General features: G+C 37.9%; 1 pseudogene; it reads right to left on the reverse strand.

The window, feature by feature from the left end:
• LOC122915564 lies at positions 1-23,859 on the reverse strand (annotated as a pseudogene).
• Positions 23,860-25,542: the final 1,683 nt, after the last annotated feature.

Consider the following 25,542-nt stretch of genomic DNA (forward strand, 5'->3'; position numbering starts at 1 on the left):
TGCACATGCACGCTCTCTCTCCCTATCAAAAAAATAAATAAAATCTTTAAAAAATAATAAAATTGAGTAAAATCTAGCCCTTATGCTGCCTCTCCACACAGTACATTCCCCCAATATATAACTGAATTTTATTACTGAAGTTATCTCATAGTTAACTGAAGAGTATGTACAAATATATTCTCATATTTTACACTGTCTTAGATTAGCACGAATACACTATACACATAATTCTCCACCACACTCTTTGCATTAAACAATGAACAATACATCTTGGAGATGAGATTATAGTAATATATAGAGTATTACTCACTCCATATAATTGTGGAGTCCTTTATTTTGTGGTTGTAACATTTTTTATTGAAGAACATTTCAATTTTATGTTTTACCATTTCAAGTAGTGCTGCAATTAATAACTTTAATCATATATATTTTGGAATTTTTCCCAGAGTTCTTGTTTTTCTCCCCAACCCCAGCTTTATTTACGAGAAACTGGAAATAAAATCATATGTATTTAAAGTATACAATCTAGTGATTTTATATATATTTACATATGGTGGAATGACTACTGCATTCAAGTTGATTCATACATCCATCCCCTCACATATTTACCTTTTGTTTGTGTGTGTTGAGCAGGCTTAGGATCTACTGTCTTAGCAAATTTCAAGTATTGTTGTTGTTGTTGTATAAGTATTGTTGTTGTTGTACAAGTATAGTGTTATTACACAGTTTTATTAACTATAGTCACCATACTATACATTCACCTTATAACTGAAAGATGTGCTCTTTCAACGGCATTACACATTATCCACACCTTCCAACCTTTGCCAGTCATTACTCTACTCTCACTTTTATGGCCCAGATTCTTCAAAGTGAGATCACTGGTGCAAAGTGTAAATGTGTGTGCAATGTTCCTAGAGATGACCTAATATGCCACATTAGACTAGATCATTTTCTGGGAATACCAGCATTGTATGACAGCAACTGTTTTTCTACAGTTTCACCCACAGAATGTCAAACTATGCAATTTCCCCAATCTAACAGGAAATAAATGATATCTTAGTATACATGACATTTCTTGACATGAATTTGCATTCGTCTTATTAGTGAAAGGTTGGATATGTTCAAGTACCTTTTGCATTTTTTTTTAATTTCCACGTAGATGCATCACAATACACCTTTCTCTTATTCCCTAACCTCTCAAGTTCAGACAGAAAATATACTGATAGAAGCTAAGGGGTGCCTAGACTTGCAATTTGCAAACCTTGGGCTATGTTCCATCTTATACATGTGTCCTTCTCACAGTGTACTCCAGATAAAGTTTTTCCTTAGCTAATGTTTCTCTTTCATTTCCTGTGACTCAGGAAATGGTTCAGCTCACCATCTTTTGTGTTTTTAACTGAAACAATAACTCTATAAAAAACAAGGAGGTTCTCACTCAACATTAATTGATCTATTAGTGATCACAATTTATGGATTCACAACAGAACGTCAGGAACACAAAAAAACAGACTATGTATACATTGACTTAAAAAATCATTTTTGAGGACCTACCGTGTACAGCCATTTTATTCCTACTATGTCAGTAGAAAGACCAGTGCTGAGTAAAAAGTAACCATCACACAAAGTGTTATACTCCCCACTAAGCAGAAAAATTCCAGATTCCTGTTCTTCATTTTCCCAAGAAGGATCATATGAAGGAAGGACTCTTCAGAGCTCATTGTTTTCACTGTCAAATAATAGTCACTATGTTCATGGTTTGTTCAAGAGTAAATAATGGAAATATCTGTGACAATCCCTGAGAGCAGTGGGTCAGTATTGCTTCAGGGCAGCCCTAAGTCAACTTTCCAGGCATCAGTGCCATGTCAGCACTTAGAATAATTCAGGAGCTTGCTCTTTCACTTTTCCCATCATCATTCCCAACATCCTGATGTAAATAGGTTTTCCCAGAGCCCACAGAATCCTTAAAAATCTCTTCTTTTTTAAGAAGAACTTTCGCATCACTTACCATGGTCTCAAGGAAATGATTTTGCATATAGAAATTCTTCCTAAAGTAAATACCACTGGCAATGGGTCCTCCATTAACAGAACAGAATTTTTTCACATAACTGAACAGTTTTTCCTCTAGTGACTCATCAACCTTCTCAACTGATAGCAAATGAGGAGACTTGAGGTTTGCCTTGCGTTTCTCCACTGACACATGCAAGTCCTTGGCTGTAGTTTCCAGGGATGCATCATCCAGTCCAAAGTAAGATCTGTAGAGGGTTAAAGTCTCTTCCAGCTTCTCCGCATCATTATCACTGACAAAACCCATGAAAGGGATTTTCTGATGCTCCAGCCTTCACGGCCTCCAACCATATCTTCTGTCTCAGAACATCCCTCTTCCAGTCAATATTGGCTTTGGTAACATTCAGCAGGTATTGCATGAAGATGTGGCGCTTGTGAGCGGGAAGCCCCCTCAGCATGGCGGTCCCCAGGATTTGGAGGTCATAGCCAGACAACTCAAAGCTGGAAACTAAGAAGATCTGAGGATCACCCACATTGGCCTCCTGCAGATGTGTCACACAGTCATTGCGGATCTGTTGCAGGATTTCATGCTTGTTAAATGTACTCAATTTACTAATTTCTAGGTTATGTAAATCACTGTCCACTTTACTTTGGACAAAACAGAAATTCTTCTTCATTTTTCTAATTTCTGTGGCCAGAAATACATCGTGTAGCAGAGATGATAATAAAGAAATCATATTCACCAAATTTCATTTTCTTTAGATATGTCTTTGGTGGAAAGGTAGTGGTCCCCACACCAGGAAGGTCCCATAGTGTCACATTGGGAAACTTTGGGTGTTTGTATGGAGTTCTCATAAAGGTTGTCTCCACTACCCCAGTGGGTGCAGCCCCAACATCCTCATGATCCACCCTCCGCAGGGCATTGATAAAGTTTGACTTCCCTGTCCCAGACTCCCCAGTCACAGCATTGTTTACTGGGACATCCTCCATGTCTCTCAATGCATCACTGATTACAGAAACTGCTCTCTGAAGGTCCCCGTTCACCAGATATGACTGAATCGAGGTGATGGTTTCCTGAAAGAGGAATTTTCTTTCCATCTTGAATTCCTTAAAAAATTCCTCATAGTTGGAGGACAAATCACCACCCTTTCTATGAGAGGGTGTGGAAGAAGACACCTGACCCATGGCTGGAACCGAAGACACTACAGGGAGGACAGAAGAAGGAGGGAAAAAGAGTTACCACAAAGAGGGGTGGCTTGAGATATGCTATTATGGGCAGGGAGAACCTCAGTCCTGGCCATAATATTGTAGTCAGGTGCCCTTCTCTTTCTGTCCAGGCATTGTGTGAACTTTTGACCTAGATATAAAGTTTGCCCTTGCTCAGTCTCTTCCCTTATCTTGGAAAGCCCTTCTTCTTTAAGATACTTTTCATTATAATAATGAATACTGTTTTTCTGAAAATAAATAAATTGGAAAAAAAAAAAAAGATACTTTTCATTCTTCCAGACCTATTTCAAAGCCTGACTCTTCTTTCCAAACTTTCCTGCCCATGTTATTCTTTCCTTATCTTGCTTCAGTTTTCTTTATCTGTAATGTTATGAAAATAATACTTCTTCTTGGAAACCTAAGGAGACAAAACCAGCATTTATGCCCACAACCCTTCCCACCTGTGGTGTGGGACCCTTTAGAAGATCCACTTCTGATCACCTCCAACTTCATGTCATAAATTTTGGTTCTCATATGGAGCAGCTAAATAAGGATGAGTGGCTCCTTTCTTTCTCAGAAAAGATACTGTACATCCATTAGGAGGTAGAAACTTTCAATGACTGCAAATTTTTTTTCTTTTATCTAGAAAATATGTTGGCTCATGAAACAAGGTGTTGAAAGGGCTCTTTTTATTCTCCCCAGAGCAGAAATAGCAGGTGGCATGGATTCCCATGTTCTAAAAAAAATATGTTGAACTATCTACCTGGGCATTGCTATGAGCTACCCTGACTGTCCTGAGACCCCACCCATCACTGCTTCATGCACGTGCATAAAAGGGGACAGAAATCAAGTCAGGAAGATAATCCACTAGGGGACTGATTGATGTATAAAGTGTCATTGGAACAAAAGATGGTGTTAGCAAAGACTGAAGCAGGAGCTGACTAGAATGTAAGGCAGCCATAATAAAGAGGTTCCTCTGTCACCTTCTCTGATTATCAATCAAACTGAGCATGATCTGGAATCCTGAATCTATCTGATCACTGGGGTCTTATACTCTGAGATGGTGCAACAGAAAAAATCATATACCCAGGATTAAAAGTAATGTGAAAGACTTGTATACTGTCCCCTAAAGAGTTTGAGACCAGTTTTTAGGCCAGGAAGCAAGTCTCCTCAACTCACCACTGATGTCTGCGCAGCATGCAGGCTAGAGAGGAGTGTTTGTGAGGGATCAGGCACTTCACCTGGGGCCTCCTTGGTAGCCACAGGCTACAACCTAGGAGAGGATGGCAAAAAAAAAAAAAATATTTGGGGAAGAAACTATTCAGAGCAAGTGTATGTTGGACTGGCACCTGGTACACATATGAATGGGGCATGCAAACATTCTTCTTAGAAGAGATAACTAAGAGAGTCTATCTTGTCAAGGGTGAAAGGGGCAGCTCTTAAGCAACTAAGAATCATGGTGCCAACACTTCTGACTACCCAGCAGGAATATTCTTCACATACAGAAGAGTGGAAATTCTGAGCATCTGGCATGTGCAGGAACAACCTCTCACTTTTTGGAGAGCAAACAACCCCACCACCCCTTTTGAGAGCAGGGAACACACAAAGCAGAATGAGCAAGACTGAATGTGCAAGTGGCATATACAATGTGGGTCTTAAGAGGAACCAACAAGATGAGACTCAAACCCCATCAGGTGTAGACTCATGCCTGTGCATTCTCAAAGGATGTGGGGGGGGGGGGGAATACACAGGAGGTCGAAGAAATCTGACTGAGACAGGTCCTAAGGAATGGCACAAATAAAGAGAAAGGGAACCAAATGACAGGATTAGAGGGCAAGCAGATATGGAAAACAAAATTTTGTGTGCTGAGCAAATTTTAACCACACACACCCATGCCCTACTGTTAAGGTTCCATACCTCACCTGATGTTGCATGTGAAGTTCTGTTATTGATTATTTTCTGCTGCAAAAGCAATTCAGGGGTAGCAGGTGCAGAGTAGTCTATGGAATCCCTGGGAACTTGTATTCCATCCTCTGGCAGTGTATCCTGTGCAGCTGGGATAGAAATGGAAGGAAATGTGAGAAATCCATGCCAACAAACCTTAGATGTGCACCTACCAGTACATATATTTCTCATGTCATTCTCTTTACAACCCTACACAGACATTATAATCATTTCCACCATGAAATAAGCATCAAATAAATGATGAGTTTGAGGGACAGACAATGAGGATCCCACCATTAGCAAAGCTCAGAGCTAGAATTCAAGGTGAGGGCCCTCTGCCAAGGGTAGAGTTCTGTCTCAGGAAGGAAAGACAGAGCACACATTATAGTGCACAGAGGATTCAAAATGAAGTCAGTGTGAAACACACAAGATTTATTTTCCATGAAGAGATGTGTTAAAAAGAAAGTCACAGGGCCATAATGGATTCACTTAAGTTAAAGCCCCAAGCTGGTAAACCAAGACTTAGTACCTAACAGCAGGGTTAGTACATAACCCCCAGGAATGTAATCTTTCAGCAGTCAGCATGGCCATATCCTGGTCAGCACTAAAACCTATACTGACAGATTCCCTCCTCTTCTCTTAGAAGAACAACACTGCCTAAATCAATGGATTCTCTGTTAATAATTTTTTTCTCATCTTCTTTACCTAAAAACCTTCTCATTTTTGCAGCTCAGTGGATATCCTTTCTATGTGCTAGCGGGGATACTACCCAATTCAAAAATTATTTAATAAAGCTAATGAAGTCTTTAGAATTTATTTGTTTCAATTTTTTTTAACAAATTTGGTGACAGTGTCTAGATCCAAAGCAAATTTCTGACTGTATTTGGAGACTATAAGAAACACAGGTATGGAGTCCCATGAATCCTTTTGAGTTCACTGTCTTTTTCAACATTTCCAAGGACCATTGTAAGTTCATCTTGCTTTGATCTCTGATCTCTTTTGCCTTACAGCTCCTGATTGTGTTGACTTAAGGGTTAATGGATCAATCTGTCCTGACAGAAGGCTCTGACAGAACTCCCATCCTTCACCCTTAGTTCAATCCAGAAGTCCACATTGGAACCCCTTTCCCAGTTCCAGCCCACAGTCTGTATTTACTGATCTTTGTATTTACTGATCTTTGCTGGTTTAGTATTTTTCCCCATTTCCTGCCTGCAGTCTTCATTAATGGAACCTGCTAATATGTATATATATATAAGGAAATACTATTCAACCATAAAGAAAGAATGAAATCTTGCCATTTTCAAGGAAGTGAATGGAGACAGTATTATAGCTCTGTGACACATATGCTATATGTGTCATTCAAAGAAAAGGACTATATTATTTCAACTTTATGTAGAATTTAGGAAACAAAACAAATGATCATGGAGGAAAAAATAGAGAAGAAAATCAGGAAAAGACTTTTAACTATAGAGAACAAATGGATGGTTACCAGAGGGGAAGCATGGATGGGGGTAGAATAAATAGACAGTGGGGTTTATGGAGTATACTTGTTATGATGAGCATGGGCACTGTATGTAAGTATTGAATTAATTAATTGTACACCTGAAACTAATATTATGTAGTATGGTATCTAACTGGAATTTAAGCACTTGGTGTTATGCACAACTAGTGAATCACTGAACACTACATCAAAAACTATAAAGTATTATATGTTGGCTAATTAAAATTAATGGGAAAAAAAGACACTTAACAAGGGGATAGATAATAAATAAATACATACATACTTGGGGAAAAAGAACTATGGTTCTAGAAGCTATAAAAATTACAAGACTTGGGGCGCCTGGGTGGCTCAGTGGGTTAAGCCGCTGCCTTCGGCTCAGGTCATGATCCCAGGGTCCTGGGATCGAGTCCCACATCAGGCTCTCCGCTGGGCGGAGAGCCTGCTTTCCTCTCTCTCTCTCTGCCTACTTCTCTGCTTACTTGTGATCTCTCTCTGTCAAATAAATAAATAAAATCTTTAAAAAAAAAAAAAATTACAAGACTTTTTTGTGGGTCCTGAATAACTTGACTTGGTTATATGAGGTTGGGAGCCACAAAATAATGCCAAACAAAAATGTGAGTTTTGATTTGATTTTCTACTAGATATGGATGGAAAGAAATGTGTGTTGAACTCCATTGTAATTAGGGTCCCACCAAACTGTTGCCAGGCCTCAGGGAGATTTACAACTTAGAATTATATTTACCATTTTGGTCTCTCTGATCACAGAGAAAGGCAACAGAGAGGAACACACAGGGGGATGCACAAGGAAAACACTACCTCAAAGCCATTGGCTGATTTTTGTAAATTTTTTAATTGTGGGGCTCAAAGACTGGCGCTTAAGATTGGTGGCTTGGATGGGATAGAGCTGGGAGGAAATTGCATTGCCCCTGGAGGGAGGGTAGACAAATGACCCAGTAATAGAGTTAAAACAGTGATCTGGGGGTGCCTGGGTGACTCAGTGGGTTGGGCCTCTGCCTTTGGCTCAGGTTATGATCCAAAGTTCCTGTGATCGAGCCTCAAGTCAGGCTCTCTGCTCGGTGAGGAGCCTGCTTCCCCCTCTCTCTCTGTCTGCCTCTCTGCCTACTTGTGATCCCTCTCTCTCTCTCTCTCTCTCTCTCTCTCTCTCTGTCAAATAAATAAATAAAATCTTAAAAAAAAAAAAAATAGAGATCTGAAAGATGCCTAGGACACACAGATGGGAGAGACATCACTCTACTGAGAGTACTTCCCTGAAAACAGTAGCATGAAGAATACTTTCTGAGGACAATGAGCTAGATAGAACCATTTCCCTACCCCTGCCCCCCAGCATAAACAGAGAATTACTTGCATTAAACAACTGAGCACCAACACTGGCTGCCTAACCTACTTGTATGAGATCTCACAAATCCATGTTCTACCAGAACTGCCCATCTTGGTGAAGTTTGCCTTGGTCCCAATACAGCACACCGCTCCCACAGAAAACAAGCAGAAGCCACCACACACACTGCATCTCTAGACCAGAGACTTTTACAAGTTCTCACTGAAGTAACATCAGGTCTCATTTAGCAAATAAACCAGAGCACACCTAGTTAAAACTCACCACACTCTGGAAAAGGTTCAAACACTGTCCACTGTAGGAAAGGACAGCCTTTGCAGATGACAGCCTGGAAGGACAAAGTAGCCAAAACACTGTAGCTGAGTGTATGCAGCACACACCAGAGAATATCAAAAAGCACCAGGCCACAGACATTACTCTCAGGAGCAGAAACATAGCAGGCTTTTCTAACACAGAGAAGAAGAACACAGTGACTTAGACAAAATACCAAGGCAGAATAATTCATCCTAACTGAAATAACAAGAGGAGGTCACATCCAGAGATTTAATCAAAACATATAAGTAATATGTCTTATGGATAATTTAAAGCAACAATCACAAATATACTGGGCTTGAAAAAGAATGGAAGACTTCAGGGAGGTCCATACCAAAGAGATAAAAGAGTTAAAAAGCAGAAATGAAAAATGCAATAATTGACATTCAAAACAGACTGGATGCAGTGAATACAAGGGTAGAAGAAGGAGAGGAAAGAATAAGTGATAAAGGGGATAAAATAAAATTATGGAGCATAAGGAATAACACAGAGGACATTGGGAGATGGAGAGGAGAAGTGAGTTGGGGGAAATCAGAAGGGGAGATAAACCGTGAGACACTGATCTTTGAGAGAAAAACTGAGTGTTTTGGGGGAGAGGGTAAGCCTGGTAGTGGGTGTTGTGGAGGGCACGTATTGCATGGAACACTAGGTATGGTACATAAACAATGAATTTTGGAACAGTGAAAAAAAAAAATAAAATAAAAAATTTTTTAAAAGAAGTGAAAATAAAAGCAAAAGATTTTTAAGAGGAAGATTAAAAAAAAGTAAGTTGAACAAAAATGAAAATAAAAGAAATATGTAACACAAGAAGAGACTTAGGGAACTCAGTAACTCCATCAAACATAGTAACATTTGTATTATAAGAGTCCCAGAAGAAGAAGAGAGAGAAAAGGGGACAGAAAATTTATTTGAAGAAATCATAGCTTAAAAATTCCCAAATCTAGGAAAGGAAATAGACATCCAAATCCAGGAGGCACAGAGAAACCCCACCAAATTCAACAAAAACAGATCAACACCAAGACATATTGTAATTAAATTTGCAAAGTATAGCAATAAGGAAAAAAATCTTAAAAGAAACAAGAAAAATATTGTTAAAAATGTCTATGCTACCCAATCAACCTACACATTCAGTGTAATTTCTATCTAAATACCAGTAACCAAAAGGCAAGAGATGAAACAAACAATCCAAAATTTATATGGAAACAAAAGACCCCAAGTAGCCAAAGGAATGTTAAAAAAGAAAACCAAAGCTGGGGGCATCAAAATACGCTTCAAGCTGTATTACAAAGCTGTAATCATCAAAATAATATGGGACTGACACAAAAACAGACACATAGATCAATGGAATAGAATAGAGAATCCAGAAATGGACCTTCAACTCAATCGTCAATTAATCTTTGACAATGCAGGAAGGAATATCCAGTGAAAACAAGACAATGTCTTCAACAAGTGTTGTTGGGAAAAATGGACAACCACGTGACGAAGAATGAAACTGGACCATGTTCTCACATTATACGCAAAAATAAGCTAAAAACAAATGAAAGACCTAAATGTGAGACAGGAATCCATAATAATCCTAGAGAAAAACATGGGCAAAAACCTCTTTGACCCAGGCCACTGCAACTTCTTACCAGATAAATCTCAAAAGGCAAGGGAAACAAAAGCAAAAATGAACTTTTGGGACTTCATCATGATAAAAAATCTTCTGCACAGCAAAGGAAACCATCAATAAAACTAAAGGCAACTCATGGAACTGGAGAAAATATTTGCAAATGTCTTATCAGATAATAGTCTAGTATCCAAAATCTATAAAGAACTTATCAAACTCAACATTGAAAAAAACAAAAATCCAGTCAAAAAATGGGCAGAAGACATGGACAGATACTTCTCCAAAGAAGACAGGCACATGACCAACAGACACATGAATATGCTCAACATCAATCATTATGAGGAAAATACAAATCAAAAACCACAATGAGATACCACCTCACACTGCTCAGAAAGACTAAAATGAACAATTCAGGAAAAAACAGGTTTTGGCAAAAATGCAGAGAAAGGGAAACTCTCTTACACTTACACTGTTGGTGGGAATACAAACCATTGCAGCCACTCTGGAGAACAGTATGGATTTTCCTCAAAAAGTTAAAAATAGAGGTGCATTATAACCAATTGCACTACGAGGTATTTATCTGAAGGATACAAACATAGTGATTTGAAAGGACATGTGCACCCCAATGTTTATAGCAGCAATGTCCACAATAGCCAAACAATGGAAAGAGCCCAGGTGTTTATCAACAGAATGGATAAAGAAGAGGGGATATATATATATATAGATATATAGATAGATATAGATAGATGATAGATAGATATAGATAGATAGACCCATCAAAAAGAGTGAAATATTGCCATTTGCAGCAACTTGGATGGAACTAAAAAAAAGCATTATGCTAAGCAAAATAAGTCAGTCAGAGAAAGCAAATACCATAATGTTTCACTCATATGTGGAATTTAAGAATCAAAATTGATGAACATAGGGGAAAGGGAGAAAAAAACAAAAAAAGATGAAAACAGAGAGGGAAACAAACCATTAAGACACTCTTAACTCTAGGAAAGTGCAAACTGAGGGTTGCTGGAAGGGAGGTGGGATGTACTGGGATGGTATAATTAGGTGATGGATATTAAGGTGGGTACTCGAAGTAATAAGCACTGGGTGTGTATGCAACTGATGAATCACCAAATTCTAACTCTGAAACTAATAATACAGTATATGTTGAATTGAATTTAAATAAAATTTTAAAAATAAAAACAAAGCCATTGTATACTTAGAAGAATAAGAAAAAGAATAAGAGTGAGAATGAAGAAGAAGAAAAGGAGGAGGAGAAAGAAAAGGGGGAGAAGAAGAAGGAAGAGGTAGACAAAACAAAACTGACAAGGCTGATCTTTCAAGAGAAACTTGGCAGTCCCTAAGAGAGTGGCATGATATAGTCAATATGCTGAATGGGAAAAATCTGTAGTCACGAATACTTTAACCAGGAAGGCTATCATTCAGAATAGAAGGAGAGATAAAAAATAAAAGATAATAGACATTAGTAAATTTTTAAAAAACATAATAGAAAGAGAGATAAAAGAGTTTCCCAGACAAACAAAGCTAAAGAACTTCATGACCAGCCCTGCAAGAAATATAAAAGGGGACACCAAAAGTGACAAAAGCAAGAAAGGAACAGAGAAAATCTCCAGAAATAATGACAAAACAAGTAATCAAATGACACTAAATATGTATCTATCAGTAATTACTCTAAATATAAATGGGCTAAATGTTCCAATAAAAAGACATAGGGTGTCAGAATGCATTTTTTTAAAAGACCCATCTATATGCCTCCTAAAAGAGATGAATTTCAGACCTAGAGACACCTCACACTGCAAGTGAAGGGTTGGAGAAATAATTATGGAAATGTACCTCAAAAGACAGTTGGAGAAGTGATACTTGTAACAGACAAACCAGATGTTAAACCAAAGAAGGTGACAAGTGAAGAAGGGCACTATATCATAATCAAGAGGAGTATTCAACAAGGAGATCTAACAATTGACAATATTTATACCTCCAACATGGGAGCACCCAAATATATAAAACAATAACAAACAAAAAGGTACTCATGATAATAACACAGTAATAGCTGGGTCTTTAACACTGTACTTGCATCAATGGGAAGATCATATAAGTAGAAAAATGACACGGCAACAGTAGCTTTGAATGACACACTGGACCAGATGATCTTAACAGATATATTCAAAACATTGCACCCTATGTCACCAAAATACACACTGGACATTCTTTTGAAGTGCACATTAGATATTCCGCAGAATAGATCACAAACTGGACTACAGATCAACCCTCATTAAGTACAAAAAGAAAGAGATCATACCATCTATATTTTCTGAAAATAACACTATGAAATGAGAAGTCAACCACAAGAAAAATTTGGAAGGACCAAAAATAAATGGATGTTAAACAACATAATACTAAAGAGCATTAACTCATTAGAAGTCAAAGAGGAAATAAACATTACATGGAAACAAATGAAAATAAAGACACAACAGTCTAAAAATTTGGGAGGCAGCAAAAATGGTCATAAGATACAGGCCTACCTAAATAAGTAAGAAAAATCTCAAAAAAGAACATCAGCAGAAGAAGGGAAATAAAAGATTAGAGCAGATATAAATAATGTGGAGAAGGAGGAGGAGAAGGAGAAGGGAAAGAGAAAGGAGAAAAAGAAGAGGAAAAAGGAGGAGGGGGAGGAGAAGAAGGAAGGAAGAAGAATAAGAGAAGAAAGAAGAAGAAGGAAGGAAGAAGAAGAAAAGAAGGAGGAGGAGGAGGTGGAGGAGGGGAAAGAGAAAGAAGAAGGAAGAAGGAGGAGGAGGAGGATAGGAGGGGGTATTAATGAAACCAGAAGCCAGTTCTTTGAAAACATTAAGAAAATTGATAACACACTAGCCAGTCTTAACAAAAAGAAAAAGTAAAAGACCCAAATAAATGAAATCACAAATCAGAGAGAAGAAACAGCAAGGAATACCACAAAAATACAAACAATAAGAGATTATTATGAAAAACTATATGCCAACAAATTGGACAACCTACAAGAAATGGATTATTTCCTAAAAACATAAGCTACAAAAACTGAAACAGAAAGAAATAGAAAACCTTAACAGACCCATAATCAGCAAAGAAATTGAATCAATAATCAAAAATCTCCCAAGAATCAAAAGTCAAGGATGAGCTAGCCTCACAGTTGAACTCTACAAACATGTGAAGAATAATTAATACCTATTCTTCTCACATTGTTCCAAAAGAGAGAAATAGAAGGAAAACTTCCAAATTCTTTCTATGAGGACAGCATTACCCTGATTCCAAAACCACAGAGAGTCCACTAAAAAGGAGAACTATACGCCAATATCCCTGATAAACATGAATGCAAAAATTATCAATAAAATGTTAGCAAAATGAACCCAACAATGCAGATTTCTTTACGGAATCATTCACCATGATCAAGTGAGATTTATTCCTGGACTTCAATGGTGGTTCAAATTTTGCAAATCAATCAATGTGATATGCCACATTAATAAAAGAAAGGATAAGGACACTATGATTCTTTCGGTAGATGTAGAAAAAGCATTTCACAAAGTACAAGATCAATTCATGATTAAAAAAAACTCTCAACAGAGGGGGTTAGAGGAGGCATGCCTCAAAGTAAGAAAGGCCATGTATTAAAGACACACAGCTAATATCCTCAATGGGGAAAAACTGAGAGTTTTTCCCATATTAAGATTGCTTTGGCAATCTTAAAACAAAAAGAAATAAAAGGCATCCAAATTGGCAAGGAAGAAGTCAAACTTTTGCAGATGACATGATACTGTGTGTAGAAAACCTGAAAGACTCCACAAAAATTGGCTAGAACTTATACAGGAATTCAGCAAAGTCATAAGATACAAAATAAACCTAAATAAATCTGTTACATTTGTATACATCAGTAATGAAGCAGAAGAAAGAGAAATTAAGGAATCAATACCATTTATAATTATGCCAAGAAACATAAGATACCTAGCCAAAGACTTAAAACACCTGTACACAGAAACCTATAAAACACTGATGAACGAAACTGAAGATGACACAGAGAAATGGAAAAGAATTCCATGCTCACGGATAGAAAAGACAAATATTGTTAAAATGTCTATATTATCCTAGGCAATCTACACATTTAATGCAACTTTATCAAATACCATAAGTATTTTTCGCAGAGCTAGCAAAAATAATCTTAAAATTCACATGGAACCACAAATGACCCCAAATAGCCAAAGCAATCTTGAAAAAGAAAAGCAAAATGAGATGCATCATAATTCTGGACTTTGAGTTATATAAAAAGTTGTAGTGACCAAAGCAGTAGAGTCCTGGCACAAAAACAGACACATAGATCAATGGAACAGAATATAAAAGCAAGAAATGAACCCCCAGTGGTTTGGTCAAGTAATCTGTGGCAAAGAAAGAAAGAATTTCCAGTGGGGGTGGGGGGCAGAGAAGAAGCAGTCTCTTCAACAAATGGTCTTGGGAAAACTGAACACCAACATGCAGAACAATGAAACTGGACCACTTTCTTATACCATATACAAAAGTAAATTCAAAATGATTTAAAGATCTAGATGTGAGACAGGAAACCATTAAAGTCCTAAAATCAAAGTAACTTCTTTGACATTAGCAGAAGCAACTCCTAACTTGACATGTCTCTTAAGGCAAGGGGAGGAAAAGGAAAAATAAACTACCAGGACTTGGGGTGCCTGGGTGGCTCAGTGGGTTAAGCCGCTGCCTTCGGCTCAGGTCATGATCTCAGGGTCCTGGGATCGAGTCCCACATCGGGCTCTCTGCTCAGCAGGGAGCCTGCTTCTCTCTCTCTCTCTCTCTCTCTGCCTGCCTCTCCATCTACTTGTGATTTCTCTCTGTCAAATAAATTTTAAAAATCTTAAAAAAAAAAAAAAGAAACTACCAGGACTTTATCAAAATTAAAAGCTTCTATAGAGCAAAAGAAACAATCAATAAAACTAAAAGGCAGCCTAAGGAATGGGAGAAGATATTTGTAAATGACATATCTAATAACAAGATTGGTGTCCAAATACAAAAGGAATTTATAAGCTCAACACCAAAACCAACTAACCCAATTAAAAAATAGAAGACATGAATAGACATGATCCCAACAAGGACATACAGATGGCTAACAGAACATGAAAAGATGTTCAACATTGCTCATCATCAGGGAAATACAAATCAGAACTACAATGTGCTATTACCTCATACCTGTCAAATGGCTAAAATTAACAACACAAGAAACAACAGGTGTTGGTGAGGATGCAGAGAAATGGGAAACTTCTTACACTGTTGGCAGATGCAAAATGGTACAGCCACTCTGGAACAGTATGGAGAGTCCTCAAAAAGTTAAAATAGAACTACCTTAGGATCCAGCCATTTTACTACTAAGTATTTACCCAAAGGAGACAAAAATACTGATTCAAAGGGATTCATGCATCCTCATGTCTATAGCAGCATTAACAACAATAGCCAAATTATGGAAAGAGCCCAAATATCCATTGACTGGTGAATAGATAAAGAAGATGTGAGATATATATCTCTCTCTCTATATATATAGAAGATGTGAGAGATATATATGGATATAGAGATAGATATAGATATATAGATATCTTACAATGGAATATTATTCTGCCATAAGAAAGAATAAAATCTTGCCATTTGAAATGTGGATGGAGCTAGAGAATATCGTGCTAAGAAAATAATTCAATGAGAGAAAGATAAATACCATATCATTTCACCCATATGTGGTATTTAAGAAACAAACAAACAAACAAAAAGAACATGGAGTGGCAGGTAAACCAAGGTAAAACCAAGAAACAGGCTCTTAGTTTTGAAAACAAACCAATGACTACTGGAGGGAAGGTGGGCAGGGTACATGGCTTAAACATGTAATGGGTATTATGCAGGACACTTGTGATGAGTATTGGGTGATGTATGTAAGTGCGGAATCACTGAAGTCTACATTTGAATCTAATATTACACTGTATAATTACTAACTGGAATTTAAATAAAAACTTGGAGGGAAAATGTATTTTAAAAATAGCTTGAGAAAAAAATCAAGTGGGATTTATTCTCAGGGTACAATTGTGGTCCAATGTTTGCAAAATAATCAATGGGACACATCGATAAGGAAAAGAATGAAAACCATGTGATTACTTAAATAGATGAAGAAAAAGCATTGACAATGTATAACATCCACTTATGATAAAAACTTTACACAAAGTAGGTCTAGAGGTAATAAAGGCCATATATGAAAAACCCTCATGCTCAACATAATAAAGGCCATATATGAAAAACCCTCAGTGAACATCATACTCTGTTGAGAAAAACTGGGAGAATTTCACCTAAGGTCAGGAACAAGAGAAGGATGTCCACTCTTACCACTTGTATTCAACATAGGTTAGAAGTCCTAGTCATAGTAATTTAACTACATAAAGTCACAGAAAGTATTCAAATTGACAAGCAGGAAGTAAAAGTTATTATTTGCAGATGACATGTATGATATACACAAAACACTATAGACTCCATCAAAAAACTCCTAGAACTAGTAAATAAATTCAGTAAGGTCACAGGATATGAAATCAATGTATAGAGATCTGTTGTACAATAAAGCAGCAGAAAGAGAAACTAGAAAAACAATCCCATTTATAATTCACCAAAAAACACTAAAATATCTAGGAATAAACTTAACCAAAGAGGTGGAAAAACTGTTTTCTGAAAACTATAAAACACGGATGAAAGAAAATCAAGGCAATGTAAAGAAATTGAAAGACATTCCATGCTTGAGTGGGAAGAACAAATGTTAAAACGTCTTTATAACCTAAAGAAATCTACAGTTCCAATGCAAGCTCTATGGACATACCAAGAGCACTTTTCACAGGCACGGAATGAATAATCCTAAAATTTCTATGGGGGAAAAAAAAAGACCTCAAATAGCCAAAGGAACCTTGAGAGAGAAAAACAAAACTGAAGGTATCACAACTCCAGGATTCAAGTTATATTACAAAACTGAATCATAAAAGCAGTATGGCACTGACATAAAAATAGACACATCTGTCAATGCAAAAGAATAGAAAACCCTGAAATAAATCCACAATTACATGGTCAATTAATCTTTGACAAAACAGGAAAGAATATGCAATGGGCAAGAGATAGAGTCTTCAACAAATGGTGTTGGGAAAACTGGAGAGCTACATGCCAAAGGATGAAACTGGACCACACAAAAATTAATTCAAAAATTAATCCAAAATGAATTAAAGACCTAAATATGAGACCTGAAATCATAAAAATCCTAGAAGAGAACACAGGGAGTAAAGTCTTTTACCTTGGCCAAAGCAACATTTTCTAGACCCCTCTCCTGAGGCAGAGAAATAAAAGCAAAAATAAACTATTGGGACTTCATCAAAATAAAAATCTTGTACATATCAAAGAAAACTATTAAGTAAGAAACAACCTACTGAACTGGATCAGATATTTGTAAATGATATATGAGATAAAGATTTAGTGTCCAAAATATGCAAGGAATTGATACATCCAAACACAAAAATAATCCAATTTAAAAATGGACATTAAAGAGGGCACATGATATGATGAACACTGACTATTATACTAAATTAATGAATCAGTGAACAACATATTAAAAACTAATGATGTACTATACTTTGGCTAATTGAATTTAAATTTTTTTTAAAGGGGAAAAATAGGTACCAGACAAGGACAGACATTTCACCAAAGAAGACATCCAGATGGCCGACAGACACATGAAAAGATGCTCAAAATCACATTAGGCAAATGCCAAACAAAACCACAATAAGATAACCAAAAGGTTAAAATGAAAAACACAAGGAAAAAAAGTGTTAAGGAGGATGTGTAGAAAAAGGAATCCTGGTACACTGTTGGTGGGAATGCAAGCTGAGACAGGCACAGTAGAAAACAGTATGGAAGTTTCTCAAAAAGTTAAAAATAGGACTACCCTATGATCCAGTAATCACACTACTGGAAATACAAGAAACTACTATAAAGAAGCACATTTCCAGAAATCATGATATGTATTTATAAATGTACAATCTAAAGAATATTGGTATGACATACACTTAACAAGTACTTACTCTTTACTTTTCTTAGACATTAAAGTTTCTAAATGTTAAGAACTCTAATTAATGTGTGTGGTTAGAGCTACTAAAAATTTTTTAAAAAAAGGAAACTTCTCTAAATGAAAGAAAAGTAGGGCATGTGCTTTTGGTTAAAAAAAAAAGTATGTGGATGAGAGATGACTTTTTTTTTTGGATGCAAAAGAAATTTGTATGAAGACTGTGAAAAAGAAATCTTTGGAAAGGAATTTATTCATGGTCAGGACTGACTAACATTGCAATGAATATGTTCTCATACATAAGTAAGCTGGTGCAAAATTAGAATTTGGTTTCTTATCTTTTAAAAGGACAAAGAGTTGTCTGTTTTAAACATTTGATCTACCTTTAGTAATATATTGTAAAAGTTCCCTTACCATTTAAGTGATCTTCCTAGAAAACAAAGATCCTGTGTTTTACGTTTTATTTGTATAGGTATATAAGGGTTGTAGAAATTATGTGGAATTCCTGGAAATTTGATATGTCCTAGTATAATGTTATCTCTTAAAATTACACTTTTACCTTCTGAAACTGCTGTCATCAAAACTGATGCTCACACGAAAAGGACTGAACCAGAATATCAGGAAAATGGGAAGGCTGCAAGCTTTATCCCATTGAGGATGATATTTGCTGTGGGTCTTTCATAGATAGATTTGATGAGGTTCAGGAATGTTCCCTCTATCCCTATACTTTGAAGCATTTTAATCAGGAACGGATGTTGGATTTTGTCAAATGCTTTTTCTGCATCAATTGAGAGGACCATGTGGTTCTTCTCTCTTCTCATATTAATTTGTTGTATCACATTGATTGATTTGCGAATGTTGAACCATCCTTGTAGCCCAGGGATGAATCCCACCTGATCATGGTGGATAATCTTTTTAATGTGCTGTTGGATCCTGTTGGCTAGGATCTTGTTGAGAATCTTAGCATCCATATTCATCAGTGATATTGGTCTGAAATTCTCCTTTTTGGTAGGGTCCTTGCCTGGTTTGGGGATCAGGGTAATGCTGGCTTCATAGAAAGAGTCTGGAAGTTTTCCTTCTGCTTCAATTTTTTGAAACAGCTTCAGGAGAATAGGTGTTATTTCTTCTTTGAAGGTTTGGTAGAATTCCCCAGGGAATCCGTCAGGTCCTGGGCTCTTGTTTTTTGGGAGGAGGTTTTTGATCACTGCTTCAATCTCGTTATTAGATATCGGTCTATTCAGGTTGTCGATTTCTTCCTGGTTCAATTTTGGTAGTTTATATTTTTCCAGGAATGCATCCATTTCATCTAGGTTGCTAAGCTTATTGGCATATAACTGTTCGTAATAACTTCTGATGATTGTTTCTACTTCCTTGGCATTAGTTGTGATCTCTCCCTTTTCATTCATAATTTTATGAATTTGGGATTTCTCTCTTTTCTTTCGGATTAGTGTAGCCAGTGGCTTATGCTGAGTGAAATAAGTCAAGCAGAGAGAGTCAATTATCATATGGTTTCACTTATTTGTGGAGCATACAAATAGCATAGAGGACAAGGGGCGTTAGAGAGGAGTAGGGAATTTGGGTAAATTGGAAGGGGAGGTGAACCATGAGAGACTATGGACTCTGAAAAACAGTCTGAGGGGTTTGAAGTGGCGGGGGGGTGGGAGGTTGGGGTACCAGGTGGTGGGTATTATAGAGGGCACGGCTTGCATGGAGCACTGGGTGTGGTGAAAAAATAATGAATACTGTTTTTCTGAAAATAAATAAATTGGAAAAAAAAAAAAAAGAATATCAGGAAAATGCCCGAGCTGACTCTCATGTAAATGCAGGCAGCAAAAGTATCCAAAAAGAATGTGGCACATGTGGATAAAATCCATTCTGCTGCTGCAAAAACGTTCCCTCATTGTGAGATTTCTGCCATTCTGATGTCAGTGTAACATGGCAACCCTCTGCTTTTGAATCAGAAAAAACATGATGGGTAACCAACGGCTGTAAATTAAGTAGTCAGGGCTTGGGAAACTCAGGGCAGTTGCTTGTTTCTTTCCCTGGTAAATTCCATTGTTTCTTTGCTTGTTGTTCTGTTTCGCTTTATTCCTTTCCTTTACCCATCATGGTCCATTTAAGATGACTCAAACTATAACTGGACATTAGTGGGGAAATTTCTATAAAATTGTGGAAACAGTCTACAACCAATGTCTGACTTCTCAGGTCCATTATCCTGGAGAAATTATTTTAGCCCCCAGAGGCCTCACATCTTAGTCCCTCTAGACTTATGAAGACCTACAGCTATGGGTTATCAATATGTTCTTGTTATTGTACATATATTTTCCAGTAAGTTTGAAAATTTCACCTGCTATAAAGTTAAAGCCTTCACAGTGCCAAAGGAACTGTTAGAAAATGTGTTTCCCACTTGCAGTATAGCTTCCACAATCTCCAGTGATTGAGGCAGCCTCTTCATTGGACAAATCATATCAGCCTTAACAAAAACCATTCAAACTTCTTGGAATCATCACTAGTCCTATCACCCTCAATCATTAGGCAAGGTTGAGAGATCAAACTTAAAAAAAATTTTTTTAAGATTTTATTTATTTATTTGACAGACGGAGATCACAAGCAGGCAGAGGCAGGCAGAGAGCAAGGAGGAAGCAGGCTCCCTGCTGAGCAGAGAGCCCAATGCGGGGTTCGATCCCAGGACTCTGAGATCATGACCTGAGCCGAAGGTAACGGCTTAACCCACTGAGCCACCCAGGCACCCCAAACTTAAAATTTTTAAACTAGCCAAAACTACTAGCCTTTGGACTTGCTGACTGTTTGCAGTACCAATTTTGGGCATGTAAACTCACCCCACATAACATAGTCACTGGAAGACCAATGTCTATTGGCATACAACTTTCTGCTGATCCCTTGATGTTGCCTGCTAGTATGACCTACTAAAGCAAAATCTCTTACGTTTTACCATAAAACCTATCATCAGTAGATTAGAGAAGTCGTCCCACCTCCCAATTCAAAGAATCCTGTCGGACACAGTCTAGAACCTGGTAACTGAGTATTCTAGAAACATTAGAGGAATACAGCTTTTGACTCCAGTGAAAGGGATCTTACCAAGTGCTCTCAATCAGACGTTGCTAGAAAATTATAAGGTGTTGAGTCTTGGGTTCACATTTCACAGCTAAAGAAGGTTTTCCCTGCACCTTGTCCTGCACAGATTCTAGATACCTCTAAATAAAATTGATGAGGAAGGTAAGTACCTGACATCGAGGTAGACTGCTTTCATCATGACAACAGATCAGGTCTTCATATTTAACTAAAGGAGAAACACTTTCTTCTTTCCCTTTCCTTTACTCTGGCATAATCCTGGAAAAATAATGCCTTCAGCTGTACGTCTGAGCTCATTGTTCACAAGGGGAGTAAACTGTAAAACAACCTTTTATTTTAGGCTAAGAGAAAATCTAATTGTGTTCCTAACCCTTCACAATCAAAATAAGACATCTCATTGATCGGCTCTCTTAGGTTTACATCATTGAGTTTTAAAAAAGACCAACCAGGGGCGCCTGGGTGGCTCAGTGGGTTAAGCCGCTGCCTTCGGCTCGGGTCATGATCTCAGGGTCCTGGGATCGAGCCCCCGCATCGGGCTCTTTGCTCAGCAGGGAACCTGCTTCCTCCTCTCTCTCTGCCTGCCTCTCTGCCTGCTTGTCATCTCTCTCTGTCAAATAAATAAATAAAATCTTAAAAAAAAAAAAAAAAAAAAAAAAAAGACCAACCAAAAGGTGCCTGGGTGGCTCTCTCAGGTTTACATCATTGAATTTAAAAAAAAAAAAAAAAAAAAGACCAACCAAAAGGTGCCTGGGTGGCTCTCTCAGGTTTACATCATTGAATTTAAAAAAAAAAAAAAAAAAAAAAAAAAAAACAGAGGGTGCCTGGGTGACTCACTTGGTAAGCTGCTGCCTTTGGCTCAGGTCATGATGCTGGTGTCCCTGGATCTAGTCCCACACTGGGCTCCCTGCTTGGCAGGGAGTCTACTTCTCCCACTGAACCTGTCCTCTCACTCTCTCTCTCTCTCTCTCAAATAAATAAATAAAATCTTTAAAAAAAAAAAAAAAAAGAAAGAAAGAAAAAAGACCAACCAGAGGCATTCATGATTCTGGGTTTACATCCTTTGACAAGATCATGCTTCTCTGGTTAAGAGTAAATTTATATGCCACTTTGATCCAGAACCTTTCCTTAACTCTGAAAGATATTACAAAATGCATGACTAACACAATAGCTGCGAAAAAAAACTGTTTAGACTGTCTAGCCAAAAGTCCTCTTGACAATAAGATATCCCCCTGATTATCTTTTAGCCAAACAAGAGCTGTTTATACTGTGACCAAAACCACCTGGTGCATCTGGATTAACACTTCTGGGGAAATTGAAAAACAGCTACATAAGATCACTGAGAAAGCCGCTTGGCTTAAAAAGACTCCTTCGGTGGGATCTTTCTTTGACTTACTTACATTTGATTGTTGGGGTCTTGGGAACCATGGCTTCAATGTGCACTCTAACCATTAAAAAATATCCTGCTCATAAAAATCATAATAATCTGACAAATAGATTTACTCTCTCAGAAGTTAATGCATGTTCATAGATGGTAACCATCAAGTAAGTAATCTCCCTGAGACTGGACCATCAGAAAAAAGATGTAGATGGATAATTCAAAAGTTATGAAGTCATAACCTGAGAATATCACAGAGATTAAGCAAAAACATGATGACAGGTGAATACCATGCAAAGATCAGCAAAAACAGCAAGAACACTGAACAGTACCTGAAAGTGACAGCAGTATCGTACATTTTGATCACCCCTATAACTGAAGCTGAGTCTGATCAAAAGCAAGTAATTGTGAAAAAGGGCTACAGGGTCACATGGCCATAGGGCCATAGGAAGACACTTAAATTAAGGCCTCAATTCAGTAATCAAAACCTAATGCCCAACTATAGTTTAAAAACCAAAGGAATGAGCCCTTTAAACAGTGAATTTTGTATTTCCTGGTCAGCACTAAGAAATTTGCTGATAGACCCTTTCATTTCCCCTTAGGAGAGCAATTTTGACTAAAATAATAGATTCTTAGCTAGTAATTTCTTTCCTTTACCCTTCCTTTTCTACCTTTAAAAACATGTCCTTTCCTACAGCTCGGTGGAGTTCCTTGCTATTTGCTAGGTAAGATGATTCCTAACTCATGAGTCACTTAATAAAGCTAAGTAGCTCTTTTTAAAATTTTCAGTTGAATTTTGTTTCTTAACACATAAGATGCCTTGTCTCTTTAGTGAAAGGTATTTAGACATGAGATGGGGGTGTCTGATCCAGAAGTTCTTGGGGAAATCCCCAACCCACAGACACCCCTGACAGTCACATAATCCCGCTGTGTTCATAGGAATAAAGTTTGTTCTCCAGCTGCCCTCTGAAAATGTCCCAAATAGTTAAATGCTCTAAGTGGTTTACAGCCATCCATACCCATCCACCCCTCAAATCCACAGCTCCCCAAATCGAACATCCAGTCGCACTCAACCTTAGGCCTACAGATCTGTAATTCCAATTTTAGACCTGGCCACAATCCAAAATAATTTCTTACTTACCAGCTTCTGGAGGAAAAGAGACTTCGGCTGTCAGCGTTGAGGTCTGAACGTGTCTCCGGGCAGCTCAGGAAATGCTGAGACTGGTTGAAGTACTCCCTGCAGCCCACAGCAGGAGCTCTGCTCCACTCAGACTGGTCTTGCACTGGAACAGATCCTGTGTGCTGGTGTGGTCACCACAGAGATAAAGAGCTGGCAGTAACCCCAAACGTCTAAATTGGGTGTGAGGAGTTGGCTGGACTTAAAACATCTGTGGCCTCAGCTCCACCCTCACAGGAACCTGCCCAATAGCAAGAAGCAGCCATCACACTGCAGAGCTCTGCATTTCCCAGAACAGAAAGTGAAATCAGAGTTGAGGGCTCCTTTTCTGAGAAACACAACCATTGTCAGGAAGGAAACTGAAAGGCATCAGGACCATTCATATGGTATGTTTTTGGCTTCATGAGTGAGAGGACAACACTGGATCCCAAGCAGGAGGCTTCTCAGTGACCCCCAAAGGAAACCATAACCAGGCCCCAGGCTCCAGGCCAGTCAGAATCTGAATCTAGAATCAGAGAACACAGGCCTGAGTCCTGGTGAAATAACACTCATGGCCCCCCTATTAACATTGGACAGCCCAAACTCTATGGAGTGAAACCTAATAAAGAGGATAGCTAGTCCTTGCCCCTGATTCCTGGCACAGAGCTTCAAAAACCGGAGGAATTCCCTAAGTGATAGGAGTTGACTTTCTTATGCTAATGATGTCATTCTTGGCAGGATCCTAGATAGCTTTCGGTTAGTGGTTGGTGACTGACCAACCACGTGAAGTGGGGGGGGGGGGGGCGGGGCATTGACAGCTGGATCTGTGGAGGAGAACGGGGTTCGGAGACTGAGTTCAATCAAGGGCTAATGCTTTGATTAATCATGTCTATGCAATTTAATCCCCGTCAAAACTCTGGAATTCAAGGCTCAGTGGTGTGGGCTTCTTGGTTATGTTTGCATTGATGTTCTGGGAAGGTGAGGCATCATGATTCCATGTGGAGAGGCATGGAAAAGTGTACTCACTCCCAGACCTCACCTTATGTATATCCTTTCAAATAAAGCTGTATTTGTAAGTATAAAACTTTTCTAACTTTTGTTGATCATTCTAGTTAATTATCAAGGGGAGATTAGAGGAACCATCAAACTGGTAGACAGCTGGAGGTCCGGGTGACCTAGGGAATCCCCCAAGTGCAGCTAGTGTCTGAAGTGAGGGACTGTCAAAGACTGAGCCCTGAAACCTGGGAAGTTTTTGTTAACTCTGAGTGGTTAATACAGAAACTAAAAGGCACTATTTCCAGTTGGAGTGCAAACTGAATAGGGAGTAAACTTGTGTCCTTGGTAGCCATGTTCTGGCTTTAACTTTCATTTATTTATTTTTATTTATTTGTTGGTGGAAATCCACTGTATAGTTTATAATTCAAGAGGTGTAAGACATATATGTATATAATAATATGTCCCTCCACATACAATGGTCATTCGTGAAATGTCTGTACCAGAGGGACCAGGTCATTCTTACAAGTCCATTTAATGAACATGTGAGCAAACATGCACATCTCTTTTTTTTTTTTTTTTTTTTTGCCTTTTTACAAAAATGGCAGCATTGCTCACACAATGTCCTATACCCTGGATTCTTCATTTGTTATTTGGTTATTGTTCTAGATGAGCACACTCAAAGCTCCTCCTGTTAAAAATATTTTTATTAATGTCTTTCCAAGCAAATATCTGTTTCAGAAACAAATAAATCAAGAAATAATACCTTTGTGAGGGGTACCTGGGTGACTGAGTTGGTTAAGCTTTTGACTGATTTCTGCTCAGATCATGATCTCAGGATCATGATCTCAAGCCTGGCATGGAGCATTGTGTTTAGCCTTG

Source organism: Neovison vison, chromosome 1 (genome assembly GCF_020171115.1).
Source record: "Neovison vison isolate M4711 chromosome 1, ASM_NN_V1, whole genome shotgun sequence".
NCBI lineage: Eukaryota > Metazoa > Chordata > Mammalia > Carnivora > Mustelidae > Neogale > Neogale vison.